This window comes from Galeopterus variegatus, unplaced genomic scaffold (genome assembly GCF_000696425.1).
Source record: "Galeopterus variegatus unplaced genomic scaffold, G_variegatus-3.0.2 Scaffold2108, whole genome shotgun sequence".
Lineage (NCBI taxonomy): Eukaryota > Metazoa > Chordata > Mammalia > Dermoptera > Cynocephalidae > Galeopterus > Galeopterus variegatus.
Window position 1 is genome coordinate 42644 of NW_007728219.1, and position 17571 is coordinate 60214.

Here is a 17571-nt window from a genome sequence, read left to right on the forward strand (position 1 = left end):
TAGAATGATAGAAGGGCCACCCCCAAGGCTTTGGTGAAGTGGGAAAAAGAGGTTCCAGGAACAGATTAGTGCGCTTGACTTTTACTCTAAGTAGGGCTCATTATCAGCAAGACGGAGATGCTTGTCTTGTAGATTTTTCATTCTGAGATGGCGGAAAAGCCAGGCCCAGAGCCAGAAGCAGGTTTTCTGAGAAGCTAATGAGGCCCCCTCTGAAGTCCTGGGTGGAGGAGGGTATGGCTCTCATGGTTGATGGTTTTACAAAATTTGCAAAAGTAAGACATTTCTGTATTCTTTTTCTCAAAGAAAGCTCCTAAGACAGCATAAACTTCAGACCCCACAAAATCTGAATCTACCCCTGCCAGACCTGGGACTGTGCCTACAGGCCCCTCTTCCTATTTTTACAACATGAAGCCATCCCACCGACCCTAATTGTCTACACACTGTCCAAAGAAACCAAAGGGTAAAGAAGGAGGAGTGGGACCCAGGGGGAGGGCAGGGCCAGAGGGGAGGAAGAAGGAGCCAGGAAGGAGCCTTCCCCACCCCCCAAGAGGGCCTCCAAAGGGACTGGTAGGGAGCAAGGCACAGAACTGTTTCCCAAGGTACTTTGGATCCAGAGTGTAGCTGAGGCAGCATGGTGTGGTGGAAGCAGACTATATGGGTTCTAACAGTTATTGGCCAGGTGATCTTGGGCAAGTCACTTGACCTCTCTGTACCCCAGTTCCCTCATTGATAGTTACCTCATTGGATTGTGAGGACTGAATGAGCATATGTGTGTAAAATACTTAGACCAGCGTGTGGCATACAGAAAGTGCTAGATGGTGGCAGTCACTTTCTACTCTTTCAAACCTGAAATGCATAGCTAATATTGCATATTCTGTAAGTAATGCCAAGACCACTGTACATTTTGTCACTCCAATCACCAACACTACCGTCCTTAAAGACATCCGGAAGACCAGCTTCCCTTGCCTACTGGGTATTTTCTACATCAGCAGGACAGACCTGTCCCAGGCAGGATCCACTCCACCTTCCAGCACCCCCACTTCCTCTCACACAAACTGCCCTGTCTTGCTGGTGATCTCCTTCTCTCCCCCCGGGATCAAGCCATGCTCCTCCCAGCCTCAACGCTTTGCTTTTCCCCATCAAGAATGCCTTTCACCCTCCTTTCTAAATCTCAGTCTCTGAATTCCTGTGACACAGGTATTTCCTTTTCTTTCATTTTTCCGTTTAATGATTGCCCTCCAGCTCAACAAAGAGAGAAAGTGCAGCTTTGTATTCGTGCTAATGATCCTCTGAGTTTCTGCCAAAGAATGAAAACATGAAAAGGGAACAGGCACCGGGAAGTGGGGGTGGGGTGGGGTCGGAGGTATATATAAGCCCCCTCATTCGTTCATTCATTCAAGCAGTGGTTAGCGAGTGCCCACATGTGCTTAGATGCTCTAGAAGGATACAGCGCTGAAGAACAACAGTGAGGATCAGAATCACCCGGAGGGCTTGTTAAAACACAGATTCCCAGGTCTGGGGTTGGCTCTGTGAATTTGTGCTTCTAACAAGATCCCAGATGATGAGATACTGCTGGTTCAAGACCACACTTTGGGTGGCACTGCCGCAGAAGGCAGCCCTCACTTGGTGACCAATCTATGATGATTCATAATTCACAGGTCACCTCTGGAGCAGTATTCACGCACCCATGCGTGCATTCCTGCCTGCATCAGGGTCTCTGCACCTGCTCTTTCCTCTGTAATAGTCTTGGGTCCCTTCCTACATCCTGGCCCCTCTACCACTCCTTACATAACTTGCTTGTCTAACTCAAGGAGAGTAGAAACAGTATCTATTTTATTCTTCTATGCACCCCCAGTGTCTAGCACAGAGGATAGAAGACAGCAGGTGCCCGATAAATATGTTGATCTTATAGGGGCCAAGGGAAAACTTCCTCTTCACCTCTGAAGTTTCATTAATAAAAATCACTGGCAAATTTAGATCAGTATGAAGAAATGGCAGAACAAATTTTATGATTGAACATGCTGGGAAGGGGCAAAGCATGGAAGAATCACAAGAGAATAATGTCCCATTTTCCATTGGGGTACAAAGCTTATATATCCATCTCCACAGGGAAAGGGGAAGTGGGGGTGTAGTAAATGATTCTTAGGGGGACACAATAGGCCTGGAGAACACACAAAGTCTACTTGGCCCACAGAGCAACACAATGTCTGGTAAATGATTCTCTTTGAAATACTGGATGAGACAGAAATAGAAGACAATAGTCTGTGACAAAAGTTAGTCCAGGTGTGTTGACAGACACCTGTGATGTAAGTCAAGTTAATGAAAACTCAGGGAAAGGACCAGAGGTCATTATCTTCTTCTTTGGTGGTTCTGGACTTTAGTCAGATTAGGGAACAGCTTTATCCTGTGCTCTGGAGAGTGACAGAGAACTGGGGACTGACAGCGGGACGGGTTGGGGGTGGTCAGAGAGACCTTGAGAGACCGCGTCTTTATTCCAGCATGTCAAAGCATCGTATTTTGGGGTCAAAGCTTTCTGCACCCCAACAGTCTATTAACTAATTTCTTCAACGAATATTTAGTGAGTACCTACTCTGTGCCGAACACTGTTCTAAATGCTGGGGACACAGCAGTAGACAAAACTGACCAAAAAAAGGGGGAAAAAAACCTATTTTTTGGAGCATACATTTTATTGGGGATAGAGTGACAATAATTAATGAGTATAATAGATAACTATATTGTATATGATGCTATAAAGTGTTAAGTGCTATAGTAAAAGTTGAGCAGAGGAGGGGAGCAGGAATGCTTGGAGCTGGAACTGGGGTATGAGTTGAGATTTTAAATTGAGCAATCAGGGTGGGCTTCACAGAGACAGTGACATTTGAGCAAAGACTCGGGAGTCGAGGGAGATTGCCATGTGGATATCTTTGGGAAGAGCTCTCCAGCCAGTGTAAAGTCCCTAAAGCAGTGCTGTGCAATAGAACTTTCTGTGATGCTGGAAATGTTCTCTATCTGTGCTGTCCAATACAATAGTCAGGGCCGCCTGTAGTTATGAGCACTTCAGAGACTGAACTTTTCATTTTACTTGAATTTAAACAGTCACGTGTGGCTAGTTGCTGGAAATGTTCTCTATCTGTGCTGTCCAATACAATAGTCAGGGCCGCCTGTAGTTATTGAGCACTTCAGAGACTGAACTTTTCATTTTACTTGAATTTAAACAGTCACGTGTGGCTAGTGCAAAGCCAGTAGCTAGCTACATGGTCCCGAGGTCAGGGTGCTAAATGAAAGAATCAGAATCTGGTGGAGAAAGTGTAGAACACCCATCACTTAGAGAAAAGTATAAAGAGATCTAAGCATAAAGTTCCATATGTTTTGCAGTTTCACATCCCGCCATTTCTCTGCTAACTGTTCAAAAAATAGGATTATAAACAGCCAGGTTCCTTTTCCCCAGCATTCGCCTCAACAGCTGTCCACAACTGCCTTGTGTAAAATAAGTCTTTATTTCTCTGGGATAAATGCCCAAAGTGCAAGGATGTAGAGAAGAAACAGTCTTGGGAGAAACTCAGCTTCTTCTTCCTCTCATAACCAATCTGAAATATTATTTATTTCTTGATGGGCATTTGCTATTTGGAAGGGGGGAGGTGGGAGGTGATTCAGTATCTAAACCCACTTACTATGTTTGAGAATGTCCCTACCTACCTTATAAGCAGTGGTGTCCTGGTAAAAGTTTAACAACCTGCTGTGAAGGGAGAGCGGACCCAATGTGCAGTGTCTGCTCATTTCTGTGGTGTAAATACTCCCATTATAGCTGATTTCAAGCTATCAATGTGATATCACTGAATGCAAAATTGGGAAGTGATTTGCATTAGCACATCATTATAGAATATTTCCACCGTGCAGATACAACAGGTATAAATAACTTCAAGAATATAGATAATAGTAAAAGTAATAGGGCCAGCCCAGTGGCGCACTGTGCTAGTGCGCCGCTTGGGAAGCGCGGCAGCGCTCCCGCCGAGAGGGTTCGGATCCCACATACAGACCGGTTCCCGCTCACTGGCTGAGCNGGTTGCGCACTGCGCTAGTGTGCCGCTTGGGAAGCGCGGCGGCGCTCCCGCCGAGGGTTCGGATCCCACATACAGACCGGTTCCCGCTCACTGGCTGAGCGAGGCACGGGGGCAACACCGGGGGTTGCGATCCCGTTGCCAGTCCTGGTCCGGTACAGGGGCAACACTGAGGGTTGCGATCCATTGCCGGACACGGAAAAAGACCAAAAAAAAAAAAAAAAAGTAATAAAATAATTAGGAAGGGATTAATTTTGAGTATTTAATTCATTGGTTTTGAATAGAATATATTTACCTGTGAGTTTATATAATTATATTTACTTTTTAAATTTAAACTTTTTACTTTGAGATTAATATCAAAACCAGAATTTTGACATTGACACCGTCAAATTACAGAATATTTCCATCACAATAATAATCCCTCATGTTGGCCTTTTGTAGACACCCACTTCCCTCCTACCCACACCCTCTCCTTAACTCCTGTAAACTACTAACCTGTTCTCTATTTTTATAATTTTATCACTTTAGGAATATTGAATGAATAGAATCATATGGTGTGTAACTTTTAGGAACTGGCTTTTTCCACTCAACATTATTCTCTGGAGATACACACAGCTCATTGTGGTGTGTCTATCAAAAGCTCATTCCTTTACATTGCTGGGTAGTATTCCAGTTTGTTTAGCTATTCACCCATTGAAAGACATCTGAGTTGTTTCAGCTCTTGGCTATTGCAAATAGAGCTGCTATAAACATTTGTTTATGGGTTTTTGTGTGAAGATAAGTCTTTATTTCTCTGGGATAAATGCCCAAAGTGCAATTGCTGGGTCACATGGTAGTTGCGTGTTTTGGTTTTTAAGAAACTTGCAAACTGTTTTCCGGAGTGACTGTCCCATTTTATCTTCCCACCAGTAGCGTATGAGCGACTCAGTTTTTCCACATCCTCACCAGCATTTGGTGGTGTTGTCATCACTTCTTTTTTAAGAAATTCTGATAGTTGTGTGATGACATCTCATAGCTGTTTTCATTTGCATTTTCCTAATGGCTAAAAAGATTGAACAACTTTTCACGTGCTTATTTGCCATCTGTATATTCTCTTCAGTGAAATGTTTCTTCATGTCTTTTGCCCATTTTTCAATTGGATTATGTGTTTTTTGATGTTGAGTTTTGAGAATTATTTATATACTCTAGGTACTAGTCCTTTGTTAGATATATGGTTTGCAAATATTTTCTCTCCCTCTGTAATTTATCTTTTTATCTGAACAGGGTCTTTTACAGAGTAAATTTTTTTTTAATTTTAATGAAGTCCAATTTATCAATTTTTTTCTTTCATGATTCATTCTTTTGTTGTCAAGCCTAAGAACTTTTTGCCTAGGCCAAGACGTGAAGATTTTCTCCTATTTTTTTTCTAACTATAGTTTTAAATTTTACATTTAAGCCTGTGACCTATTTTGAGTTAATTTTTGTATAAGGTGTGACACTTACATCAGGGTTCACTTTTTTGCTTAGTGTTGTTCTGTTGCTCTGTCACCATTTGTTGAAAAGGCCATTTTTTCTTCATTAAATTATTTTTACGACTTTTGTCAAAAATCAGTTAGTCAAAATTCTGTGGGTCTATTTCTGAAATCTCTGTTCTGTTCCATTATTCTATGTGTCTGTCCCTCCACAAATACCACACAGTCTTGATTACTGTAGCTATACAAAAAGTCTTAGAATCAGGGAGACTGATTCATCAAACTTTATTCTCCTTTTTTAAAATTATTTTACCTATTCTGGTTCCTATGCCTTTCCATATAAATTTTAAAATACTTTGTCAATATCTACAAAAAACTTTCCTTAGATTTTGATAAAAATTGCATTAAACCTGTATATCAATTTAGGATGAACTGAGAACTTTACTATGTTAAGTCTTCCAATCCACGAACATGGTACATCTCTCCATTTATTCAGACATTCTTTGATTTCTTTCATCAACCTTGTGTAGTTTTCACATATAAACCATGTACATTTTTGTTAGATTTATACCTATTTCTTTTTCCTTGAGTGGCTATAAATGGTATTGTCTTTTTAGTTTTGGTATACATATGTTTATTGCTAGTATATAGAAACGCATTTGATTTTTGCATGTTTAGCTTGTATCCTGTGATCTTGTTGAACTCACTTATTAGTTCTAGGAGTTTTTTGTTTCTGTTTTTATTTTTATAGATTCCTTAGGGTTTTCTACATAGACAATCATGTCATCTGCACATAGGGACAATTTTATTTCTGATTTGTATGCTTTTTATTTTCTTGCCTATTGCACTAGCTAGAACTTCCAGCACTATGTTGAGTAAATGTGGTGAGAGAGGACTTTCTTACCTTTTTCCCAGCCATAGGGGAAGTGCATTCAATCTTTCATCATTAAGCGTAACATTAGCTATAGATTTTGTGCAGATGCCCTTTATCAAGTTGAAGAAATTTTCCTCTATTTCTATTTTTCTGAGAGTTTTTATCATGAATGCATATTGAATTTTGTCAAATACTTTATCTGCGTTATCTGTGTTAATTGATATAATCATGTGAATTTTTTTTTTCCTTAACCTGTTATCATGGTGGATTATATTGATTGATTTTTGAATATTGAAATAGCTTTGCATCTCTGGAATAAACCCCACTTGGTCACAATGTGCAATTCTTTTTATATATTTTTGAATTATGTTTGCTAATTTTTTAACATATTCTTGCATCTATATTCATGAGAGATACTGGTCTTTAGGGTTTTTTGTTTGATATTTGTATTATCTTTGTCTAGTCTTGGTATTAGGGTAATATTAGTTTCATAAAATTAATTAGGAAGTGTTTCCTCTTCTATTTTCTGGAAGAGATTGTGTAGAACTGGTGATAATTCTTCTTTAAATGTATGGTAGAATTCTCCAGTAAAACCATCTGGGCCTAGAGATTTCTTTTTCGGGAGTTTTAAAATAAGAATTTAATCTCCTTAATCATTATAGGGCTATTCAAATTATCTCTTTTATATCAAGTGAGTTGTGGTCATTTGTGTTTTTAAGAAAATGTTCCATTTTATCTTAATTGTCAAATTTATGTGTACAGACTTGTTCACAGTATTCCCTTATTAGTCTTTAGATGTCTGCAGAGTCTGTAGCAATATCCTCTGTTTTGTTCCTGATATTGGCAATTTGTGTCTTCTCTTTTTTTCTTTGTCTATCTTGCTAGAAGGTTGTCAATTTTATTGACTTTCAAAAAAATAGCTCTTTGTTTCATTCGTTCTCTATTTTTTGTTTTCAATTTTATTGATTTCTTCTCCTATCTTATTTTTTCTTTTCATTTGCTTTGGGTTTAGTTTGTTCATTGTTTTCCAGGATCTTGAGGTAGGAGCTCAGATTACTGATTTGAGACTTTTCCTCTCTTCAGATGTATGTATTTAGTGCTACAAATTTCCTCTCAGCACTGCTTTAGTTGTGTCCCAAGGCTTAGATATGTTGTTGTTGTTGTTTCATTTTCTTTTTTTCTTTTTTTCTTTTTTTTTTTTAAAGATGACCGGTAAGGGGATCTCAACCCTTGGGTTGGTGTTGTCAGCACCACTCTCAGCCAGTGAGCAAACCGGCCATCCCTATATAGGATCTGAACCCATGGTCTTGGTGTTATCAGCACTGCACTCTACCAAGTGAGCCACGGGCCGGCCTGTTGTTGTTTCATTTTCATTTAGTTCAATAACTTTTTTTCTTTCCCTTGAAACTTTTTTTTTAATTATTTAAAAGTTCGTTGTTTAGTTTACAAGTGTTTGGAGATTTTCCTGTTATTTTTCTGTTATTGATGTCTAGTATAATTCCATAGTGGTCAGAAAACAAACTGTATTATTTTTATTTTTATTCTTTTAAATTCGTTGCAATTTGTTTTATGGCCCAGGATATGGTCTATCTTAGTATATGTTCCATGACCACTCAAAAAGAATGTGTATTTTGATGTTATTGGGTTAGTAGTCTATAAATGTCTATCCAATCCTGCTGGTTGATGGTGTTGTTGAGTTCTTCTATATCCTTGCTGATTTTATTTATCAGTTATTCTATCAATTGTTGAGAGAGGGGTATTGAAGTCTCCAGCTATAATAGTAATTTGTTTGTTTCTCTTTTCAGTTCAATCAGTTTTTGCTTTGCATATTTTATAGCTCTGTTCTTTTGTTCATACACATTTAGGATTGCTATGTCTTCTTGGTGGATTGACTCTTTTATCATTGTCCCTTTCTGCTGAGCAATGGTGAAAATTCTGACTCTCCACTAGGCCTCCTCTGACACCATCCCAGCGAGGTGGAGCAACGGCTCTTCATTACTGCTAGGTGAGTCTGGAAGTCTAGGCTCCCACCTTGGCCTTCTGTAACACCACCCCATCACAGGTGTTGAGGGTCCTTGTCACAGTCTCTTGGGGTTGAAAATCTAGGCTCCTCACCTAGCCTTTGTTGGTCTGGGTGGGGATGTGGCCACAGTTTTTTTCTGTGGTGTTTGGTTCTTATAGTCTGAAACATTTTTGTCTTGCTATGTTGCTCCTTTCCTGCTCCTTTGGCTAGAGACAGCAGACTTTTGTTGGGCCTTTTAGGTCTGAAACTATTAGCATTTCTGAGTTGCCAGCTCCTTCCACTCCAAGTCTGGGAAATATGAGGCAAAATGAAACTCAAGGAATATACTGATGTATTGTTCCTCTGGTCCCAAGGTCCCTAGCTGGTCTGCCTTCTACTCTCCTCCTTCCAGAGTCATATGCTTCTTTTATATATAACGTCCAGAGATTTCAGTTGTACTTTGCAGGAAGAAGAGGGACAAGCACATCTACTATAATTTACTTTTTAATAATGGCTCTGTTTGACAACCAGCTCACAAGTCCCTGAAATTTTAACAAGCAGCTCTTTTAAGCTGACTCCAATGCACCATTATGAGTCTCAGACAGAATCAGAGCCCACTTCCCACCATAGAAGCTAAAATGCCACATACTCTGTTTCCCAGCCCTCCTAACGGCTTGGGCACAGGCACATGACATAAGCATGGCCAATCAGGCTCATCTACCAGGGGCTTCAAACCAGGTGCTAGTGACACCAAGAAGCAGGATAGCAGAAAATCCTAGTAGCTGTTCCAGAGGCAGCAGCAATACAGTGGTGACATCTACCACAAGGGGCTCAACTGGGCATCTCATGTCCAGTGGCAGCAGCAGCTTTCTCACCAGACTTTTCTGTGGCATACCTATGACTGTGGTTCTGATCAATGTTGCTTCTGAGTTAGATTCTCCTACTTCCATGGTGGCTCTGTGAGTGGCTTTTAAACAACCCTGTTTCTGCTTTAATTGGCTAAAGCTGGCTTCTGTTGGGTGTAAATAAGAATTCTGACTGATGCACATTCCTGCTGGCTCTCAGATGCAAACCCCTCTGGAAAATAAAAACCTCAGCCTCTACCACAGAACATCCTTATTCTTGCTTAGGGGAAATGATTGGAGGAATAGCCTAAATGCAAACAGAACAGTAGAACTCAACCTAGAAGGGCTTACTGAGAGGGGATGCTGAGAGACCAAAGCCATCACTACCTAAGCTGCTTTCTTAGTTGCCAAATATCTTCCTTGGCAGTTCTGATCCCCCACACAGTGAACATGCATTTAATTACAGTCCGTCCTGTGAGATGAGCAATTTGGCATTGGGTGGAATACACTATCTAGCCTGACCTTGGGAACAAGACAATCCGACACTGTAATCTTATTTTCCCTTCTCTGCTTCCCACTCACCCCTCTCCTCCTACACTACTGAAGACCCACTGGCTAGGACAGTTTTTATGTCCTGGTGGCTTTTGTGCACAGAAAAGACCACTCCGAGGTTAACTTGGGTTTTGAAAATTAGTATTTGATTTATTAAATTTATAGATTTAAAAAGTGATAGCTCTTCCTTAAGCTTTTAAAATCAGCTTAGGAATCTTATTATCCTATTTACAAGTCTAGCAAAGATGAACAATCAGTCTGAGAGGGTTTTTGATTAGTGCTTAGTCCCATTTACAACTTAGTTAATTAAAACTCTTTAACATTTTAAGTGGCATTTTTAATTTAATATATTCATCTCCTTTTTAAGCACTTCATCTGACTGATAAACCTTGCTAAGTACAAAAGTGATTCTTATAGAGTTAATAAATTCAGCATACAAAAAATCTGGGAACCTTAAATTCTCTTAAATGTCCAAACTATGAGTAAACTTAGAAATATTTCAACGTGAAATCACAAATCTCAATTATTCAAATACAAACATTAAAGTGGAATGTTAAAGGTGGTCTATTATTCCAAAAGACCAATTCTCTTTAAAATTGTGCATATATAAGCTATTATATGGGTACAAATTTTTTAACTTGAAAATATTAAATCTATGGTTTTGATCCCCTTAAACATTTGTGTGCTTAATTTAAAATTTTCCCAGGGCTACTAAAATGTCTACCCACAAGGGAGATCGTTTCCTTCTCAGCTAACTGAAGTTGCTAATCAGCCAGAGATTCTGAGGGGATGCCGACTAGATCCTAGTCGGTAACTCTATGGACCTACCAAGCCCTATTTCCAGTCTCTAACTTCCTAACTTAAAGACAGAAGTGGCTGCACCATGTCGTCTCTTGGATACTAGTAGTGGATTACTAATTTTCAAGCCAAAATTGAGTCTCTAACTCCCATGCAAGTCCTACACCTGATTTTGTATTTATTTGGCCCTTAATGTAAGTAACTGTATATTTGTCCATCTACCGCTAAAGAATCCTCCATTCTTTTCATATGTTTCTTATCTCATAGGACCACACAACTCTTAGATATTAAAACTTTATCTAATTGGATTCTGAGTACTTCTCACAGCTTTGTCTGAGATCCCAAGATCATTCTCCAAAGTCATTGCTCAGCTCTACCCCCTCACCTTACCTACCCACCTCCTGTGGTCTCTGAGTTCCCAATTCCCCTGGGAACGCAAGAGTGGACTCCCCCAGGAGGCAAAAGTGGGCTCCCCCAGGATCTATGCTCTGTGAGACCTGGCAAGACTAATGGGAATAGTTCCTGAGCCCAGTCACTTTGCCAAGAAGTTGTTGGGGGTTCCCACTCTTCCTGAGCATGCACTGCAGTGGTCTAGGTCTGTTGGCAGAGCAAGCTCTACACAGGAGATGCTGCAGCCAAATTTGGGAATAGTTCCTGAGCCCAGTCACTTTGCCAAGAAGTTGTTGGGGGTTCCCACTCTTCCTGAGCATGTACTGCAGTGGTCTAGGTCTGTTGGCAGAGCAAGCTCTACACAGGAGATGCTGCAGCCAAATTCCTAATCTCCCAGGAGGATGAGATGGCATAACCAAAGTCACCAGCCAATGCCTGAGCCAACGCTAGAACCCAGAACTCCTGACGCCCTCTCCTCATGTTCCGGCCACTCAGTGGCAAGGCCCTCACCACAGCAAAAGCAGCAAGCAAGGGAGGAGCTCATGGGTCATGCCCCCAACCACCAACCAAATATATTAGGATGTGCTGTATACAACACTTTCTGTTACTTGGCAAACAGAAGAGAAATAGGCATGGTTCCTGCCCCCGAGCTCGCTTTCTAAAATAAATATGCATACCATGTATCTGATTTCCATGCTAAGGAATCCAGACATTGACATTATTTAAAACACTCCAGGTGATTCCAATGCTTCACCAGAGTTAGGGACCTTTTTCCTTTCATCTCACCAGTTAAGAATCTCTGGCTTGGGCTGGCCCGGTGGCGCACTGCTACAGTGCACCGCTTGGGAAGCATGGCGGCGCTCCCGCCAAGGGTTCAGATCCCACATACAGACCGGTTCCCGCTCACTGGCTGAGCGAGGTGCGGGCGCAGCACCGAGGTTTGTGATCCCGTTGCCGGACACGAAAAAAGATAAAAAGGGAAAAAAAAGAATCTCTGGCTTAAAAACATTATTTGTGAAACTTCAGCCCTTTCCCTACCACTGTGACAAGACTTGCCACGTATAACTACTAACCGTACAGCCATAAACTTAGTACTTTTTCTCTAAATCAACTCACTTATTTTTTTTTTCTTTTTGTCTTTTTTCATGACCAGTAACGGGATCGCAACCCTCGGTGTCGCGCCCGCACTGCGCTCAACCAGTGAGCGGACCGGTCTCTATATGGGATCTGAACCCTCGGCGGGAGTGCCACCGCGCTCCCAAACACCGCACTCTACCAAGTGCACCACCGGGCCAGCCCCAACTCACTTATTTTTAACTTATGAATTTACTTTAGCCTCACCCTGCACAATAATATCTGCAGAATCATGGGGCTGACGTGTCCATTGTACTTTTCTCTAACACACATGAAAACACATAACTGTGAATAATTAAACTATCCAAATGCCATCTAAAATCATCTCACGCACAACACTGGTATTCCGCCCCACTTGCAGAAGCACTGCCCAGGGACAGCCCCAGTCTCAGGAAATGTCACCCAGTTCTGGGCCCTTTCCAGTAGCTTTGAGGATTTGCTTTGTATTTCTTGCCACAACTTGGTTATTAAAAAATATGTGGGCCATGCTCACCTATTTCATGCACAACACTGGTATTCTGCCCCACTTGCAGAAGCACTGCCCAGGGACAGCCCCAGTCTCAGGAAATGTCACCCAGTTCTGGGCCCTTTCCAGTAGCTTTGAGGATTTACTTTGTATTTCTTGCCACAACTTGGTTATTAAAAAATATGTGGGCCATGCTCACCTATTTCAAAACTCTGATATCCTGATCAGCTGCTCCAGCCCTTACAGTCTAGACTAGTTGTCCCCAGAGGAGAAACCATTTTCCTGAGAGTGTGTTCATCCTAACCTCCCATCCACCCACCTCCTCTGCTCCCGACCCTTGAAAAGCTCGTGTCCTCCCTTGAGCCCCTCAAGCATGAGGACCACAGTGGTCTCTTTTATGATCACCTGTTATCCCAGATAAGAATGAGCAACTCACCAGTTCACCATTCACCCATGGGCTTGGGGAGAAGAGCTGCAGACCAGCCCCGTCCACACACACCATCCCCCCCCATGCCACTGTGGAGTGGGCTTCTCACTACAAGGATATCATCTGAATGATTTCAGGAAAGCAGGGACCCAAAACCCACCCCCTAGCAAATTGCTCCTATTGAAAATTCTCCTGACCAAGACTGGAAGGACTGCACAGTTAGTGGGAAGACTCAAAGCAACACTTGGCCTTAAATTCCTGCTAAAGAAATGACGAAACAAGAGCCAATGTGAGAGCAGGTTAGGAAGCATAAAACTCCAAAGTATGCTCCAAAGGTCACCAGTATTAGGCTTATAAAGGGGAAAGGTTTTAGAGCTGATTAAAAAGCAGATTTCTGTTCAAGGGTTTGGATCCCCTTACTAGCCAGCTGCCAAAAAAAAAAAAGTAAATTCCTGGGCCCCGGCAAAGACCAACTAAGTCAGAATCTTAGGAATCTTAGGGTGGAGTCCAGGAGTTGGCAATTTTACCAAGTTCCTGAGGTGACTCACACACACGGACCCCAGGACATTCTAAGAAACCGCCCCAGAGGAAGGAGTAGGGCTGAGCCCCAGAGAGCAGGGGCTGCAGGAAGGACAGGGCTGAAGGGAGGCCTCCCAGGACTCTGGCCTTGGGCAAAATGCCAAAAACCAGAATGGAGAAGGTGCTCTAGTCCTTCCATCATTAGCACTTTGAGGAGCCACAGATGGAGTAGGAACCGGACGTCTAAGATGGACCATGGGGCCTTTCTGCTGGCTCAAGCCCAGGGCCAGCTCTCAGGTGGGCTGGCTCCCCATCCACCCCTATCTTATCTCCTGCAGTTCCTGGGGCCTATGGGGACACCTTCTCTCTCCCCCGCCACTGTCTACTCATCAGCCTGGCACACAAGATGTAGGATCGCCAACATCTCTCTTTCCAGCTGGCTAGAAAAGAAGCCGGCAAGGCCTCTTTGGGTTTTGACTGTATTATTACTAATAGGCAGAGAAAGAGCCAGCTATAATTGAAATTAACAAACATGAAGACCAAAACATTCTCAGAATTCTTTAAAAGTTCTACTGGTGTAACCTTTGGTCTTCACTGGATCCTAAATGGAGCGCAGTGTGTGACCTCGCAGTCCCTCCTTCTCTGTCACCTGCTCACCCCATGACATCCATGCACGCCAGTGACCAGGCATTTGGGAGGTATTAGGGGTACAGAACAGGCTCAGGCTGGGTCTCTGCCCATCTTATGGTCCAGAGGGAGACTGACCACCTGGGCACACAGTGGGAGAGGGGGCGTGGCAGGTACGCAAGGGAGCAGCAGATGAAAGCCTCGTTTTGACTGTTTGGGTCCTGAGCCCTGTCCCGGGAACTGTGGGCATTAAGGAGCTCCCGCTTCTCCTTCACGTCCCCCGCATCTGACTGTGACTCATCCACCACTCAGAGAACATCCCAGTGGCTGTCTGCTTAGTCAGCACTTGATAAAATGTTATTCAATAAGAAGAAACTGCTCCAACAAAATTAAAAATAATGCCAGCAGCAGTCTCAAATATTAAATCTTCCTTCCAGAACATAAATCCTACAAATATTTGAGTCTGCTCTTTGGACAAGAGGTGAGTCACGCACCCAATCAAATTCTCTCTCAGGCAATCACATAATCCATTTATCTGGAAACCAAATTCCTCACTCTGCGCTCCCTCATTTGCCACAATGGACTCTATCCACCCTTCAGTGCTTGCCCAGAACCTGCTTTTATCGTCGTTTTCAGCAATGGCTTCATCGCCGTGTGAGGGCAGCGGGGGCTCCAGTGCCCTTGAGTTCTGTTCCACCTTTCCTCTGCTGCTCAGAGTTCCCTATGAAAGCTCCAAGTGTCAACAGGCATGATCACTATACGAATCACCTGATCTGATACAAGAAGAGGTGTCATACAGGCTGCTAAACGGGACACACTACTGCCAGGTTCTGTAACCTAAAGGAGAAAGAAACCAGGGCAATCTGAGCAGACGGTCCACCAGCTCTGATAGCCAGAAGCTGCCACAAGGACATCAGACGTCTTCAGTGAGCTGCATCCCCAGCAAGGAATGAGGAAATGACAGCTGTCCTGTTTGCTCAAAGTAAAAGAATGAGCTAGCACTTTTCTGGGCCTGAAGCGGGCTTGAACTTATCTGGGGATAATGAAAGCTTTAGGAGGTTGCCCAAGAGGTGGCTATAGCTGCCCTGTCCCCGCTCTCCGCTCCAGCTTAGACAGCTGCAAGGGGAGGGGCAAAGTGATGACGGGCTGGATGTCCCTATCAGAAGGGTCTTCTGCCCTTCCCCAGGCCACTTCCACTCCAGAGCAGATGGCAGTGGAGCCACTGTTCAAAAGTCTCGTGACTTTATCTCCTTTTTAGTCGCCTGCTCTGTCATATCCCCCAGGACTCGTCTCTGTGACTCCCCTGTGCAACTTGAAGGTGGCCTTGGTCAAGTGGCCCAGCCCCTGAGGGGGTAAGTTCAGAGGCCCCGGGAAGAGAAAGTCAGAGGAAGCACAGGAGCTACAAAGGTTTCAGGACAATCTCCCCAGAATGACGTGCCCTCTGGTCACCCAGCCCCAGGCCAGCTCGGCTGCCTTTCTGTGGGCTGGCTGCACGTCGTTATCCCTGCTTCTTACACAACCACCCTGGCCCCCACTGTCACTCCTTTCCCTCCCATCCCAGTAACCTCTTGGGTTGCTGCAGCGGCCCCTGGTCTTCTCAAACCCTCCACAAGTCCCCACCGGAGACGAGGAAGAAGTCCCCTAACGAGGCCCAGCTCTGAGTGTGTCCGCTGACGCCGCCCTCCCTTGGTGGGGGGTGGTGGGAAAGGCGGTGGGGAAGGCAGTGGTCTATAAAGCTCCGGGCTCTTGGGAGTTACTCATTTCTTTCCACCTCTCCACATTGGGTGACATGAGGTTACATCTGGCTCTTTCACTGACATTTTTTCACCTAATGTTCTGAGGCCTCAGCGCCTCGTCTTACTGGAGGCCACCCTGACCCACCAGCCAGGACCAGGACTCATTCCCTGTTTCAAAAGCCTCCCTGCCCCCTTGATTTTCATTTTGTGGTTGAGGACCACCCACAGTTCTCAGCCATTTGCCAAGCAGGGATGACTGACACAACCTGTGCCCACTGAGGAGTAGAGCTTTCCTGGCTCAGGTTGCCATTTCCTTGCAGGGGCTCAAGACAGAGCAGGTTTCTTCCTGTGAGGTCTAGGAATCCTCCAGACCAAACTAGGGAACCTCCCCACATCAAGGGCTCGGGGAAGGAACTGGGATCCCCGTGTGCAAAGCCTCTCAGCCAAGCCATCTGTGTTTGGAATCTGCTCTGCACACCTCTCTGTTGGTTTGCATCTGACCTTGGCTTCGTTCCTTGGCAAAGTTCTTTTGAGCTTCCACCTAGCCTTGCTGAATCTAAGGGAAGTGGGATTTTGTCTTCACACAGGCCAGGGGAGTCCGTCAAGAGACCGGAAACCAAGGGAGACAGGAGGACTGGCATGAAATACTTATACCTGTAAGATAATCCAGGACAGCTGGAAGGGCTCATCTTCTCCTTAGGAACACAACAAACAGCCTCACAGTGGCCTGTCCCCTCTCTCCTGACCAGCTTCAGGGCACTAGCTAGCTGTTGGCCTAAACACCTGGGAGAAAAATGGCAAAAAGATAAGGGGCAGGGCCAGCTCCGGAGGGAAGGGCTATTGTGAGCCTAAGGGATCCCGGACTCTGCATGCTCAGAGCTACCCAGTCTGCAAAACTGCGGAACCTCCATGACCCGGCTGGTCTCCCAAGGAGAAACTGAACGCGCTTGAACAGGATCCCTGATCGCAGCGGCTCCACCAGGTGGCAGTGCTGCTCAGGGGGACTACAGCCCGCAGTGTACGGGAGCGGCCACCAGAGGGCAACACTGGGACCACCGGCTGCACGCTGCTGGTTGCCTAGCAACTGTGAGGTACTCGGGACTCCTGTTCTCACCCTCCTGAAGGCCTTCCAGGTTATTTCTGGCAAAAGAGACTGTTGCACAAGGAGTGGCCTCAGGAATCCCGGAACTGCCTCTTCTTTAAAGCCAGGAAAATCTAAAATGGTTCAGGGACCCCAAATCCAGCACCGCCCTGGCGTCTAGGGGATTGGGCTGCTGTCCCTGCCTCAGAATGCCAGGGATCAAGAAAAGAAGATAGGGCCGGCCCAGTGGCGCACTCGGTAGAGTGTGGCGCTTGGGAGTGCGGCGGTGCTCCCGTCGAGGGTTCGGATCCCATATAGAGACCGGTCCGCTCACTGGTTGAGCGCGGTGCGGGTGCGACACCGAGGGTTGCGATCCCGTTACCGGTCACGAAAAAAAGACAAAAAGGGAAAAAAAAAAGAAGAAGATAAACACTTTCCACTCCCCTCTGTAGCCCACAACCACTGGAGATGCTGATTTCCACAGTGGCTAAAGCCGAGCAAACTCCCCATCTTCCCTCCCCAACCCTTTCTAAGCAGGGGCTAGATTAATGGGCCTGTGACCTTCAGCAGACCTTGAACCTCCTACTCCTCAGCTGTACTTGATGGGGCCT